At 45.1% G+C, this 15,214-nt stretch overlaps 4 non-coding genes across 4 annotated transcripts; all 4 read right to left on the bottom strand.

Moving 5' to 3' along the window:
• Positions 1–8,128: 8,128 nt before the first annotated feature.
• On the bottom strand, positions 8,129–8,201 carry trnaf-gaa (transfer RNA phenylalanine (anticodon GAA)). The gene has a single exon. It is a non-coding gene; the product is annotated as a tRNA-Phe (tRNA).
• A 111-nt stretch (positions 8,202–8,312) lies between these two features.
• Positions 8,313–8,384, bottom strand: trnad-guc (transfer RNA aspartic acid (anticodon GUC)). Its single transcript has one exon. It is a non-coding gene; the product is annotated as a tRNA-Asp (tRNA).
• Positions 8,385–12,226: 3,842 nt separating this feature from the next.
• trnaf-gaa (transfer RNA phenylalanine (anticodon GAA)) lies at positions 12,227–12,299 on the bottom strand. Its single transcript has one exon. It is a non-coding gene; the product is annotated as a tRNA-Phe (tRNA).
• Positions 12,300–12,410: 111 nt separating this feature from the next.
• Positions 12,411–12,482, bottom strand: trnad-guc (transfer RNA aspartic acid (anticodon GUC)). Its single transcript has one exon. It is a non-coding gene; the product is annotated as a tRNA-Asp (tRNA).
• Between the last annotated feature and the right edge of the window lie 2,732 nt (positions 12,483–15,214).

Raw genomic sequence — 15,214 nt, 5'->3', positions numbered from 1 at the left:
ACCTATTGTGCACTAGGATTTTGGAAAGCCCCTTAGAGTCGACCTTGCACGATAATGTGTCGCTTTGTGGTTAGATGCTACCCTCTGAAAGTAATACCCTACGTGGCTAAATTCTGTAGTGTAGTGGATATCACCTTGGCCTAACATGCATAAAGGTCCCTCGTTCGAAATCAGGCAGAAACCCTTTTGCTATCCATTATCATGTGCACAGTCAGTCTGGGTGGATTGCCTTGTAAAAGGGGTTGTCTCAGCTCTAACAATTAGAAAGGCAACACTTTTGGTTTTAGTACTACAAAGTTCGATAAAGATCCTTTCATCCCAAAACCCCTGAGGAGTAAACTTCCACGACCGTGGTATTCTTCTTGCTGGGAAGCTACGCTCTGAAGTAGCTCGTCAAAGTCGCCGATTTCTGTGGTGTAGCGGTTATCAAGTTCGCCTCACACGTGAAAGGTCCCTGGCCTGAAACCAGGCAGAAACACAATTGTTGTTATTTAAAGATGACATTCACACTCAAGCTGTGTCAGTGGGTTGACTAATGGTCGTCGTCGTTCAATTTCAGTTTTGAGTTACCTGCTGAGGAGTTCCTTTCCTGCAATTGCATGCCCTCTTCTTGGTGCACGCGATATGGCAAACAGCATGTGCAAATTGGTCAAAGAAATCGAAAAGGGTTATGCGAGACTACAGAAGAACGTTAAGAACCAATTTCTAAACAGCTTCCGTTTGGACAAAGCCACCACATACTATTAATCGAAATAGAGACTTTCTCCAATGAAAAATAGCTGCACGTGCAGCAGCAGCCCTAGGATGTCAATTACAACAGGCGGAGATCCTGTACACTATACTAACGAGGACTGGAACAGCACTGCCCCCGGCCATGCCCCTGGTGTAGTTACGCTGTTCTGATGCCATTACTTTTAATCGCTCAAGGTTGGACAAAAATGCATCACTTGTCAAATTACGCTCCTACGTTCTCCGTCAATCTGCATTTGAAAAGGAACGTTACCTACGGGCCTGAATGTGAAAACCTGCTTTTGCCTGTTAGATCTTTTGCAGTCACTCCAAAGTAGTCGCCGAAAAAAGGCTGTGTCTTTGACAGAGCGGACGATTACTGGCTAAAGTTGCAATGGTCGTTATTCAATTTCAGTTTTGAGTATCTGTTGACTACAATTGCGCGCCCTCTTCTTGTTGGACGCGATATGGCAAACAGCATGTGCAAATTGGTCAAAGAAATCAAAAAGGGTTTTGCGAGACTACAGAAGATTGTTAAGAACCAATTTCTAAACAGCCTTTGTTTCTCATATGAAAAACAGCTGCACTGAAGAAGCAGCCCTAGGATGTCAATTACCACAGCTTCAATCCCCTCTCCACGCTACACTGGCTTAGCATTGGACCGATCAGCCTCCACATATGAGCATGGTCCCCATTAAGCTGAGAAAGTACCTATTGTGCACTAGGATTTTGGAAAGCCCCTTAGAGTCGACCTTGCACGATAATGTGTCGCTTTGTGGTTAGATGCTACCCTCTGAAAGTAATACCCTACGTGGCTAAATTCTGTAGTGTAGTGGATATCACCTTGGCCTAACATGCATAAAGGTACCTCGTTCGAAATCAGGCAGAAACCCTTTTGCTATCCATTATCATGTGCACAGTCAGTCTGGGTGGATTGCCTTGTAAAAGGGGTTGTCTCAGCTCTAACAATTAGAAAGGCAACACTTTTGGTTTTAGTACTACAAAGTTCGATAAAGATCCTTTCATCCCAAAACCCCTGAGGAGTAAACTTCCACGACCGTGGTATTCTTCTTGCTGGGAAGCTACGCTCTGAAGTAGCTCGTCAAAGTCGCCGATTTCTGTGGTTTAGCGGTTATCAAGTTCGCCTCACACGTGAAAGGTCCCTGGCCTGAAACCAGGAAGAAACACAATTGTTGTTATTTTAAGATGACATTCACACTCAAGCTGTTTCAGTGGGTTGACTGAGTTCTTACACATGCTTGCAATGGTCGTCGTTCAATTTCAGTTTTGAGTTACCTGTTGAGGAGTTCCTTTCCTGCAATTGCATGCCCTCTTCTTGGTGCACGCGATATGGCAAACAGCATGTGCAAATTGGTCAAAGAAATCGAAAAGGGTTATGCGAGACTACAGAAGAACGTTAAGAACCAATTTCTAAACAGCCTCACTTTGGACAAAGCCACCACATACTATTAATCGAAATAGAGACTTTCTCCCATGAAAAATAGCTGCACTTGCAGCAGCAGCCCTAGGATGTCAATTACAAAAGGCGGAGATACTGTCCACTATACTAACGAGGACTGGAACAGCACTGCCCCCGGCCATGCCCCTGGTGTAGTTACGCCGTTCTGATGCCATTACTTTTACTCGCTCAAGGTTGGACAAAAATGAATCAATTGTCAAATTACGCTCCTACGTTCTCCGTCAATCTGCATTTGAAAAGGAACGTTACCTACGGGCCTGAATGTGAAAACCTGCTTTTGCCTGTTAGATCTTTTGCAGTCACTCCAGAGTAGTCGCCGAAAAAAGGCTGTGTCTTTGACAGAGCGGACGATTACTGGCTAAAGTTGCAATGGTCGTTATTCAATTTCAGTTTTGAGTACCTGTTGAGGAGTTCCTTTCCTGCAATTGGATGCCCTATTCTTGATGCACGCAATATGGCAAACAGCATGTGCAAAATTGGTCAAAGAAATCGAAAAGGGCAAGCAGCAAGTGCAAATTGGTCAAAGAAATCGAAAAGGGTTATGCGAGATTACAGAAGAAAGTTAAGAACCAATTTCTAAACAGCCTCAGCTTGGACAAAGCCACAACATACTATTAATTGAAATAGAGACTTTCTCCCATGAAAAATAGCTGCACTTGCAGCAGCAGCCCTAGGATGTCCATTACAACAGGCGGAGATACTGTCCACTATACTAATGAGGACTGGAACAGCACTGGCCCCGGCCATGCCCCTGGTGTAGTTACGCCGTTCTGATGCCATTAGTTTTACTCGCACAAGGTTGGATAAAAATGCATCACTTGTCAAATTACGCCCCTACGTTCTCCGGCAATCTGCATTTGAAAAGGAACGTTACCTACGGGCCTGAATGTGAAAGCCTGCTTTTGCCTACGCTCTGAAGTAGCCCGTCAAAGTCGCCGGTATCTGTGGTGTAGCGGTTATCAAGTTCGCCTCACACGTGAAAGGTCCCTAGCCTGAAATCAGGCAGAAACACAATTGTTGTTATTTTAAGATGACATTCACACTCAAGCTGTGTCAGTGGGTTGACTAAGTTCTTCCACATGCTTGCTCCGTAAAACAACCTGAAATCACAGAATGGCACACATAGAGACTACCTTCCGAACCGTCTTAAGTACAAAAACAAAAGTTTAGGGGCCTCTTGGCATCGTAAGCCGGACAGAGGTGGTGTAATGCCGAAACCCGGGATCGAACCAGGGACCTTCAGATCTTCAGTCTAACGCTCTCCCAATTGAGCTATTTCAGCACAACAACCGATGACTTCTTCTGGCCATCATTTGCAAATGCAAGCCTCCTCAACCAAGTCAAAGACGTATTGTGGGAAATTTCAACTGTCCGGGACAAAGGCAAAAAGACTCTCCCCGTCGGAGAATCGAACCCCGGTCTTCCGCGTGACAGGCGGAGATACTGTCCACTATACTAACGAGGACTGGAAAAGCACTGCTCGTTTGCAGTCTCGCCAGATTAGTCGCTGGACAAAGGCTGTGTGCCTTTGACTGAGCGGACCATTACTGGCTAAAGTTGCAATGGTCGTCGTTCAATTTCAGTTTTGAGTACCTGTTGAGGAGTTCCTTTCCTGCAATTGCATGCCCTCTTCTTGGTGCACGCGATATGGCAAACAGCATGTGCAAATTGGTCAAAGAAATCGAAAAGGGCAAGCAGCAAGTGCAAATTGGTCAAAGAAATCGAAAAGGGTTATGCGAGACTACAGAAGAACGTTAAGAACCAATTTTTAAACAGCCTCACTTTGGACAAAGCCACCACATACTATTAATCGAAATAGAGACTTTCTCCCATGAAAAATAGCTGCACTTGCAGCAGCAGCCCTAGGATGTCAATTACAAAATGCCGAGATACTGTCCACTATACTAACGAAGACTGGAACAGCACTGCCCCCGGCCATGCCCCTGGTGTAGTTACGCCGTTCTGATGCCATTACTTTTACTCGCTCAAGGTTGGACAAAAATGAATCAATTGTCAAATTACGCTCCTACGTTCTCCGTCAATCTGCATTTGAAAAGGAACGTTACCTACGGGCCTGAATGTGAAAACCTGCTTTTGCCTGTTAGATCTTTTGCAGTCACTCCAGAGTAGTCGCCGAAAAAAGGCTGTGTCTTTGACAGAGCGGACGATTACTGGCTAAAGTTGCAATGGTCGTTATTCAATTTCAGTTTTGAGTATCTGTTGACTACAATTGCGCGCCCTCTTCTTGTTGGACGCGATATGGCAAACAGCATGTGCAAATTGGTCAAAGAAATCAAAAAGGGTTTTGCGAGACTACAGAAGATTGTTAAGAACCAATTTCTAAACAGCCTTTGTTTCTCCCATGAAAAACAGCTGCACTGAAGAAGCAGCCCTAGGATGTCAATTACCACAGCTTCAATCCCCTCTCCACGCTACACTGGCTTAGCATTGGACCGATCAGCCTCCACATATGAGCATGGTCCCCATTAAGCTGAGAAAGTACCTATTGTGCACTAGGATTTTGGAAAGCCCCTTAGAGTCGACCTTGCACGATAATGTGTCGCTTTGTGGTTAGATGCTACCCTCTGAAAGTAATACCCTACGTGGCTAAATTCTGTAGTGTAGTGGATATCACCTTGGCCTAACATGCATAAAGGTCCCTCGTTCGAAATCAGGCAGAAACCCTTTTGCTATCCATTATCATGTGCACAGTCAGTCTGGGTGGATTGCCTTGTAAAAGGGGTTGTCTCAGCTCTAACAATTAGAAAGGCAACACTTTTGGTTTTAGTACTACAAAGTTCGATAAAGATCCTTTCATCCCAAAACCCCTGAGGAGTAAACTTCCACGACCGTGGTATTCTTCTTGCTGGGAAGCTACGCTCTGAAGTAGCTCGTCAAAGTCGCCGATTTCTGTGGTGTAGCGGTTATCAAGTTCGCCTCACACGTGAAAGGTCCCTGGCCTGAAACCAGGCAGAAACACAATTGTTGTTATTTAAAGATGACATTCACACTCAAGCTGTGTCAGTGGGTTGACTAATGGTCGTCGTCGTTCAATTTCAGTTTTGAGTTACCTGTTGAGGAGTTCCTTTCCTGCAATTGCATGCCCTCTTCTTGGTGCACGCGATATGGCAAACAGCATGTGCAAATTGGTCAAAGAAATCGAAAAGGGTTATGCGAGACTACAGAAGAACGTTAAGAACCAATTTCTAAACAGCTTCCGTTTGGACAAAGCCACCACATACTATTAATCGAAATAGAGACTTTCTCCAATGAAAAATAGCTGCACGTGCAGCAGCAGCCCTAGGATGTCAATTACAACAGGCGGAGATCCTGTACACTATACTAACGAGGACTGGAACAGCACTGCCCCCGGCCATGCCCCTGGTGTAGTTACGCTGTTCTGATGCCATTACTTTTAATCGCTCAAGGTTGGACAAAAATGCATCACTTGTCAAATTACGCTCCTACGTTCTCCGTCAATCTGCATTTGAAAAGGAACGTTACCTACGGGCCTGAATGTGAAAACCTGCTTTTGCCTGTTAGATCTTTTGCAGTCACTCCAAAGTAGTCGCCGAAAAAAGGCTGTGTCTTTGACAGAGCGGACGATTACTGGCTAAAGTTGCAATGGTCGTTATTCAATTTCAGTTTTGAGTATCTGTTGACTACAATTGCGCGCCCTCTTCTTGTTGGACACGATATGGCAAACAGCATGTGCAAATTGGTCAAAGAAATCAAAAAGGGTTTTGCGAGACTACAGAAGATTGTTAAGAACCAATTTCTAAACAGCCTTTGTTTCTCATATGAAAAACAGCTGCACTGAAGAAGCAGCCCTAGGATGTCAATTACCACAGCTTCAATCCCCTCTCCACGCTACACTGGCTTAGCATTGGACCGATCAGCCTCCACATATGAGCATGGTCCCCATTAAGCTGAGAAAGTACCTATTGTGCACTAGGATTTTGGAAAGCCCCTTAGAGTCGACCTTGCACGATAATGTGTCGCTTTGTGGTTAGATGCTACCCTCTGAAAGTAATACCCTATGTGGCTAAATTCTGTAGTGTAGTGGATATCACCTTGGCCTAACATGCATAAAGGTACCTCGTTCGAAATCAGGCAGAAACCCTTTTGCTATCCATTATCATGTGCACAGTCAGTCTGGGTGGATTGCCTTGTAAAAGGGGTTGTCTCAGCTCTAACAATTAGAAAGGCAACACTTTTGGTTTTAGTACTACAAAGTTCGATAAAGATCCTTTCATCCCAAAACCCCTGAGGAGTAAACTTCCACGACCGTGGTATTCTTCTTGCTGGGAAGCTACGCTCTGAAGTAGCTCGTCAAAGTCGCCGATTTCTGTGGTTTAGCGGTTATCAAGTTCGCCTCACACGTGAAAGGTCCCTGGCCTGAAACCAGGAAGAAACACAATTGTTGTTATTTTAAGATGACATTCACACTCAAGCTGTGTCAGTGGGTTGACTGAGTTCTTACACATGCTTGCAATGGTCGTCGTTCAATTTCAGTTTTGAGTTACCTGTTGAGGAGTTCCTTTCCTGCAATTGCATGCCCTCTTCTTGGTGCACGCGATATGGCAAACAGCATGTGCAAATTGGTCAAAGAAATCGAAAAGGGTTATGCGAGACTACAGAAGAACGTTAAGAACCAATTTCTAAACAGCCTCACTTTGGACAAAGCCACCACATACTATTAATCGAAATAGAGACTTTCTCCCATGAAAAATAGCTGCACTTGCAGCAGCAGCCCTAGGATGTCAATTACAAAAGGCGGAGATACTGTCCACTATACTAACGAGGACTGGAACAGCACTGCCCCCGGCCATGCCCCTGGTGTAGTTACGCCGTTCTGATGCCATTACTTTTACTCGCTCAAGGTTGGACAAAAATGAATCAATTGTCAAATTACGCTCCTACGTTCTCCGTCAATCTGCATTTGAAAAGGAACGTTACCTACGGGCCTGAATGTGAAAACGTGCTTTTGCCTGTTAGATCTTTTGCAGTCACTCCAGAGTAGTCGCCGAAAAAAGGCTGTGTCTTTGACAGAGCGGACGATTACTGGCTAAAGTTGCAATGGTCGTTATTCAATTTCAGTTTTGAGTACCTGTTGAGGAGTTCCTTTCCTGCAATTGGATGCCCTATTCTTGATGCACGCAATATGGCAAACAGCATGTGCAAAATTGGTCAAAGAAATCGAAAAGGGCAAGCAGCAAGTGCAAATTGGTCAAAGAAATCGAAAAGGGTTATGCGAGATTACAGAAGAAAGTTAAGAACCAATTTCTAAACAGCCTCAGCTTGGACAAAGCCACAACATACTATTAATTGAAATAGAGACTTTCTCCCATGAAAAATAGCTGCACTTGCAGCAGCAGCCCTAGGATGTCCATTACAACAGGCGGAGATACTGTCCACCATACTAATGAGGACTGGAACAGCACTGGCCCCGGCCTTGCCCCTGGTGTAGTTACGCCGTTCTGATGCCATTAGTTTTACTCGCACAAGGTTGGATAAAAATGCATCACTTGTCAAATTACGCCCCTACGTTCTCCGGCAATCTGCATTTGAAAAGGAACGTTACCTACGGGCCTGAATGTGAAAGCCTGCTTTTGCCTACGCTCTGAAGTAGCCCGTCAAAGTCGCCGGTATCTGTGGTGTAGCGGTTATCAAGTTCGCCTCACACGTGAAAGGTCCCTAGCCTGAAATCAGGCAGAAACACAATTGTTGTTATTTTAAGATGACATTCACACTCAAGCTGTGTCAGTGGGTTGACTAAGTTCTTCCACATGCTTGCTCCGTAAAACAACCTGAAATCACAGAATGGCACACATAGAGACTACCTTCCGAACCGTCTTAAGTACAAAAACAAAAGTTTAGGGGCCTCTTGGCATCGTAAGCCGGACAGAGGTGGTGTAATGCCGAAACCCGGGATCGAACCAGGGACCTTCAGATCTTCAGTCTAACGCTCTCCCAATTGAGCTATTTCGGCACAACAACCGATGACTTCTTCTGGCCATCATTTGCAAATGCAAGCCTCCTCAACCAAGCCAAAGACGTATTGTGGGAAATTTCAACTGTCCGGGACAAAGGCAAAAAGACTCTCCCCGTCGGGGAATCGAACCCCGGTCTTCCGCGTGACAGGCGGAGATACTGTCCACTATACTAACGAGGACTGGAAAAGCACTGCTCGTTTGCAGTCTCGCCAGAGTAGTCGCTGGACAAAGGCTGTGTGCCTTTGACTGAGCGGACCATTACTGGCTAAAGTTGCAATGGTCGTCGTTCAATTTCAGTTTTGAGTACCTGTTGAGGAGTTCCTTTCCTGCAATTGCATGCCCTCTTCTTGGTGCACGCGATATGGCAAACAGCATGTGCAAATTGGTCAAAGAAATCAAAAAGGGTTTTGCGAGACTACAGAAGATTGTTAAGAACCAATTTCTAAACAGCCTTTGTTTCTCCCATGAAAAACAGCTGCACTGAAGAAGCAGCCCTAGGATGTCAATTACCACAGCTTCAATCCCCTCTCCACGCTACACTGGCTTAGCATTGGACCGATCAGCCTCCACATATGAGCATGGTCCCCATTAAGCTGACAAAGTACCTATTGTGCACTAGGATTTTGGAAAGCCCCTTAGAGTCGACCTTGCACGATAATGTGTCGCTTTGTGGTTAGATGCTACCCTCTGAAAGTAATACCCTACGTGGCTAAATTCTGTAGTGTAGTGGATATCACCTTGGCCTAACATGCATAAAGGTCCCTCGTTCGAAATCAGGCAGAAACCCTTTTGCTATCCATTATCATGTGCACAGTCAGTCTGGGTGGATTGCCTTGTAAAAGGGGTTGTCTCAGCTCTAACAATTAGAAAGGCAACACTTTTGGTTTTAGTACTACAAAGTTCGATAAAGATCCTTTCATCCCAAAACCCCTGAGGAGTAAACTTCCACGACCGTGGTATTCTTCTTGCTGGGAAGCTACGCTCTGAAGTAGCTCGTCAAAGTCGCCGATTTCTGTGGTGTAGCGGTTATCAAGTTCGCCTCACACGTGAAAGGTCCCTGGCCTGAAACCAGGCAGAAACACAATTGTTGTTATTTAAAGATGACATTCACACTCAAGCTGTGTCAGTGGGTTGACTAATGGTCGTCGTCGTTCAATTTCAGTTTTGAGTTACCTGTTGAGGAGTTCCTTTCCTGCAATTGCATGCCCTCTTCTTGGTGCACGCGATATGGCAAACAGCATGTGCAAATTGGTCAAAGAAATCGAAAAGGGTTATGCGAGACTACAGAAGAACGTTAAGAACCAATTTCTAAACAGCTTCCGTTTGGACAAAGCCACCACATACTATTAATCGAAATAGAGACTTTCTCCAATGAAAAATAGCTGCACGTGCAGCAGCAGCCCTAGGATGTCAATTACAACAGGCGGAGATCCTGTACACTATACTAACGAGGACTGGAACAGCACTGCCCCCGGCCATGCCCCTGGTGTAGTTACGCTGTTCTGATGCCATTACTTTTAATCGCTCAAGGTTGGACAAAAATGCATCACTTGTCAAATTACGCTCCTACGTTCTCCGTCAATCTGCATTTGAAAAGGAACGTTACCTACGGGCCTGAATGTGAAAACCTGCTTTTGCCTGTTAGATCTTTTGCAGTCACTCCAAAGTAGTCGCCGAAAAAAGGCTGTGTCTTTGACAGAGCGGACGATTACTGGCTAAAGTTGCAATGGTCGTTATTCAATTTCAGTTTTGAGTATCTGTTGACTACAATTGCGCGCCCTCTTCTTGTTGGACACGATATGGCAAACAGCATGTGCAAATTGGTCAAAGAAATCAAAAAGGGTTTTGCGAGACTACAGAAGATTGTTAAGAACCAATTTCTAAACAGCCTTTGTTTCTCATATGAAAAACAGCTGCACTGAAGAAGCAGCCCTAGGATGTCAATTACCACAGCTTCAATCCCCTCTCCACGCTACACTGGCTTAGCATTGGACCGATCAGCCTCCACATATGAGCATGGTCCCCATTAAGCTGAGAAAGTACCTATTGTGCACTAGGATTTTGGAAAGCCCCTTAGAGTCGACCTTGCACGATAATGTGTCGCTTTGTGGTTAGATGCTACCCTCTGAAAGTAATACCCTATGTGGCTAAATTCTGTAGTGTAGTGGATATCACCTTGGCCTAACATGCATAAAGGTACCTCGTTCGAAATCAGGCAGAAACCCTTTTGCTATCCATTATCATGTGCACAGTCAGTCTGGGTGGATTGCCTTGTAAAAGGGGTTGTCTCAGCTCTAACAATTAGAAAGGCAACACTTTTGGTTTTAGTACTACAAAGTTCGATAAAGATCCTTTCATCCCAAAACCCCTGAGGAGTAAACTTCCACGACCGTGGTATTCTTCTTGCTGGGAAGCTACGCTCTGAAGTAGCTCGTCAAAGTCGCCGATTTCTGTGGTTTAGCGGTTATCAAGTTCGCCTCACACGTGAAAGGTCCCTGGCCTGAAACCAGGAAGAAACACAATTGTTGTTATTTTAAGATGACATTCACACTCAAGCTGTGTCAGTGGGTTGACTGAGTTCTTACACATGCTTGCAATGGTCGTCGTTCAATTTCAGTTTTGAGTTACCTGTTGAGGAGTTCCTTTCCTGCAATTGCATGCCCTCTTCTTGGTGCACGCGATATGGCAAACAGCATGTGCAAATTGGTCAAAGAAATCGAAAAGGGTTATGCGAGACTACAGAAGAACGTTAAGAACCAATTTCTAAACAGCCTCACTTTGGACAAAGCCACCACATACTATTAATCGAAATAGAGACTTTCTCCCATGAAAAATAGCTGCACTTGCAGCAGCAGCCCTAGGATGTCAATTACAAAAGGCGGAGATACTGTCCACTATACTAACGAGGACTGGAACAGCACTGCCCCCGGCCATGCCCCTGGTGTAGTTACGCCGTTCTGATGCCATTACTTTTACTCGCTCAAGGTTGGACAAAAATGAATCAATTGTCAAATTACGCTCCTACGTTCTCCGTCAATCTGCATTTGAAAAGGAACGTTACCTACGGGCCTGAATGTGAAAACGTGCTTTTGCCTGTTAGATCTTTTGCAGTCACTCCAGAGTAGTCGCCGAAAAAAGGCTGTGTCTTTGACAGAGCGGACGATTACTGGCTAAAGTTGCAATGGTCGTTATTCAATTTCAGTTTTGAGTACCTGTTGAGGAGTTCCTTTCCTGCAATTGGATGCCCTATTCTTGATGCACGCAATATGGCAAACAGCATGTGCAAAATTGGTCAAAGAAATCGAAAAGGGCAAGCAGCAAGTGCAAATTGGTCAAAGAAATCGAAAAGGGTTATGCGAGATTACAGAAGAAAGTTAAGAACCAATTTCTAAACAGCCTCAGCTTGGACAAAGCCACAACATACTATTAATTGAAATAGAGACTTTCTCCCATGAAAAATAGCTGCACTTGCAGCAGCAGCCCTAGGATGTCCATTACAACAGGCGGAGATACTGTCCACCATACTAATGAGGACTGGAACAGCACTGGCCCCGGCCATGCCCCTGGTGTAGTTACGCCGTTCTGATGCCATTAGTTTTACTCGCACAAGGTTGGATAAAAATGCATCACTTGTCAAATTACGCCCCTACGTTCTCCGGCAATCTGCATTTGAAAAGGAACGTTACCTACGGGCCTGAATGTGAAAGCCTGCTTTTGCCTACGCTCTGAAGTAGCCCGTCAAAGTCGCCGGTATCTGTGGTGTAGCGGTTATCAAGTTCGCCTCACACGTGAAAGGTCCCTAGCCTGAAATCAGGCAGAAACACAATTGTTGTTATTTTAAGATGACATTCACACTCAAGCTGTGTCAGTGGGTTGACTAAGTTCTTCCACATGCTTGCTCCGTAAAACAACCTGAAATCACAGAATGGCACACATAGAGACTACCTTCCGAACCGTCTTAAGTACAAAAACAAAAGTTTAGGGGCCTCTTGGCATCGTAAGCCGGACAGAGGTGGTGTAATGCCGAAACCCGGGATCGAACCAGGGACCTTCAGATCTTCAGTCTAACGCTCTCCCAATTGAGCTATTTCGGCACAACAACCGATGACTTCTTCTGGCCATCATTTGCAAATGCAAGCCTCCTCAACCAAGCCAAAGACGTATTGTGGGAAATTTCAACTGTCCGGGACAAAGGCAAAAAGACTCTCCCCGTCGGGGAATCGAACCCCGGTCTTCCGCGTGACAGGCGGAGATACTGTCCACTATACTAACGAGGACTGGAAAAGCACTGCTCGTTTGCAGTCTCGCCAGAGTAGTCGCTGGACAAAGGCTGTGTGCCTTTGACTGAGCGGACCATTACTGGCTAAAGTTGCAATGGTCGTCGTTCAATTTCAGTTTTGAGTACCTGTTGAGGAGTTCCTTTCCTGCAATTGCATGCCCTCTTCTTGGTGCACGCGATATGGCAAACAGCATGTGCAAATTGGTCAAAGAAATCGAAAAGGGCAAGCAGCAAGTGCAAATTGGTCAAAGAAATCGAAAAGGGTTATGCGAGACTACAGAAGAAAGTTAAGAAGCAATTTCTAAACAGCCTCAGTTTGGACAAAGCCACCACATACTATTAATCGAAATAGAGACTTTCTCCCATGAAAAATAGCTGCACTTGCAGCAGCAGCCCTAGGATGTCAATTACAACAGGCGGAGATCCTGTCCACTATACTAACGAGGACTGGAACAGCACTGCCCCCGGCCATGCCCCTGGTGTAGTTACGCCGTTCTGATGCCATTACTTTTACTCGCTCAAGGTTGGACAAAAATGAATCAATTGTCAAATTACGCTCCTACGTTCTCCGTCAATCTGCATTTGAAAAGGAACGTTACCTACGGGCCTAAATATGAAAGCCTGCTTTTGCCTGTTAGATCTTTTGCAGTCACTCCAGAGTAGTCGCCGAAAAAAGGCTGTGTCTTTGACAGAGCGGACGATTACTGGCTAAAGTTGCAATGGTCGTTATTCAATTTCAGTTTTGAGTATCTGTTGACTACAATTGCGCGCCCTCTTCTTGTTGGACGCGATATGGCAAACAGCATGTGCAAATTGGTCAAAGAAATCAAAAAGGGTTTTGCGAGACTACAGAAGATTGTTAAGAACCAATTTCTAAACAGCCTTTGTTTCTCCCATGAAAAACAGCTGCACTGAAGAAGCAGCCCTAGGATGTCAATTACCACAGCTTCAATCCCCTCTCCACGCTACACTGGCTTAGCATTGGACCGATCAGCCTCCACATATGAGCATGGTCCCCATTAAGCTGACAAAGTACCTATTGTGCACTAGGATTTTGGAAAGCCCCTTAGAGTCGACCTTGCACGATAATGTGTCGCTTTGTGGTTAGATGCTACCCTCTGAAAGTAATACCCTACGTGGCTAAATTCTGTAGTGTAGTGGATATCACCTTGGCCTAACATGCATAAAGGTCCCTCGTTCGAAATCAGGCAGAAGCCCTTTTGCTATCCATTATCATGTGCACAGTCAGTCTGGGTGGATTGCCTTGTAAAAGGGGTTGTCTCAGCTCTAACAATTAGAAAGGCAACACTTTTGGTTTTAGTACTACAAAGTTCGATAAAGATCCTTTCATCCCAAAACCCCTGAGGAGTAAACTTCCACGACCGTGGTATTCTTCTTGCTGGGAAGCTACGCTCTGAAGTAGCTCGTCAAAGTCGCCGATTTCTGTGGTGTAGCGGTTATCAAGTTCGCCTCACACGTGAAAGGTCCCTGGCCTGAAACCAGGCAGAAACACAATTGTTGTTATTTAAAGATGACATTCACACTCAAGCTGTGTCAGTGGGTTGACTAATGGTCGTCGTCGTTCAATTTCAGTTTTGAGTTACCTGTTGAGGAGTTCCTTTCCTGCAATTGCATGCCCTCTTCTTGGTGCACGCGATATGGCAAACAGCATGTGCAAATTGGTCAAAGAAATCGAAAAGGGTTATGCGAGACTACAGAAGAACGTTAAGAACCAATTTCTAAACAGCTTCCGTTTGGACAAAGCCACCACATACTATTAATCGAAATAGAGACTTTCTCCCATGAAAAATAGCTGCACGTGCAGCAGCAGCCCTAGGATGTCAATTACAACAGGCGGAGATCCTGTACACTATACTAACGAGGACTGGAACAGCACTGCCCCCGGCCATGCCCCTGGTGTAGTTACGCTGTTCTGATGCCATTACTTTTAATCGCTCAAGGTTGGACAAAAATGCATCACTTGTCAAATTACGCTCCTACGTTCTCCGTCAATCTGCATTTGAAAAGGAACGTTACCTACGGGCCTGAATGTGAAAACCTGCTTTTGCCTGTTAGATCTTTTGCAGTCACTCCAAAGTAGTCGCCGAAAAAAGGCTGTGTCTTTGACAGAGCGGACGATTACTGGCTAAAGTTGCAATGGTCGTTATTCAATTTCAGTTTTGAGTATCTGTTGACTACAATTGCGCGCCCTCTTCTTGTTGGACACGATATGGCAAACAGCATGTGCAAATTGGTCAAAGAAATCAAAAAGGGTTTTGCGAGACTACAGAAGATTGTTAAGAACCAATTTCTAAACAGCCTTTGTTTCTCATATGAAAAACAGCTGCACTGAAGAAGCAGCCCTAGGATGTCAATTACCACAGCTTCAATCCCCTCTCCACGCTACACTGGCTTAGCATTGGACCGATCAGCCTCCACATATGAGCATGGTCCCCATTAAGCTGAGAAAGTACCTATTGTGCACTAGGATTTTGGAAAGCCCCTTAGAGTCGACCTTGCACGATAATGTGTCGCTTTGTGGTTAGATGCTACCCTCTGAAAGTAATACCCTATGTGGCTAAATTCTGTAGTGTAGTGGATATCACCTTGGCCTAACATGCATAAAGGTACCTCGTTCGAAATCAGGCAGAAACCCTTTTGCTATCCATTATCATGTGCACAGTCAGTCTGGGTGGATTGCCTTGTAAAAGGGGTTGTCTCAGCTCTAAC

Source organism: Channa argus, unplaced genomic scaffold (genome assembly GCF_033026475.1).
Source record: "Channa argus isolate prfri unplaced genomic scaffold, Channa argus male v1.0 Contig087, whole genome shotgun sequence".
In the NCBI taxonomy this organism is placed as follows: domain Eukaryota; kingdom Metazoa; phylum Chordata; class Actinopteri; order Anabantiformes; family Channidae; genus Channa; species Channa argus.
The sequence above is the reverse complement of the archived record's forward strand: the minus strand, read 5'-3'. Positions and strand labels throughout refer to the sequence as shown.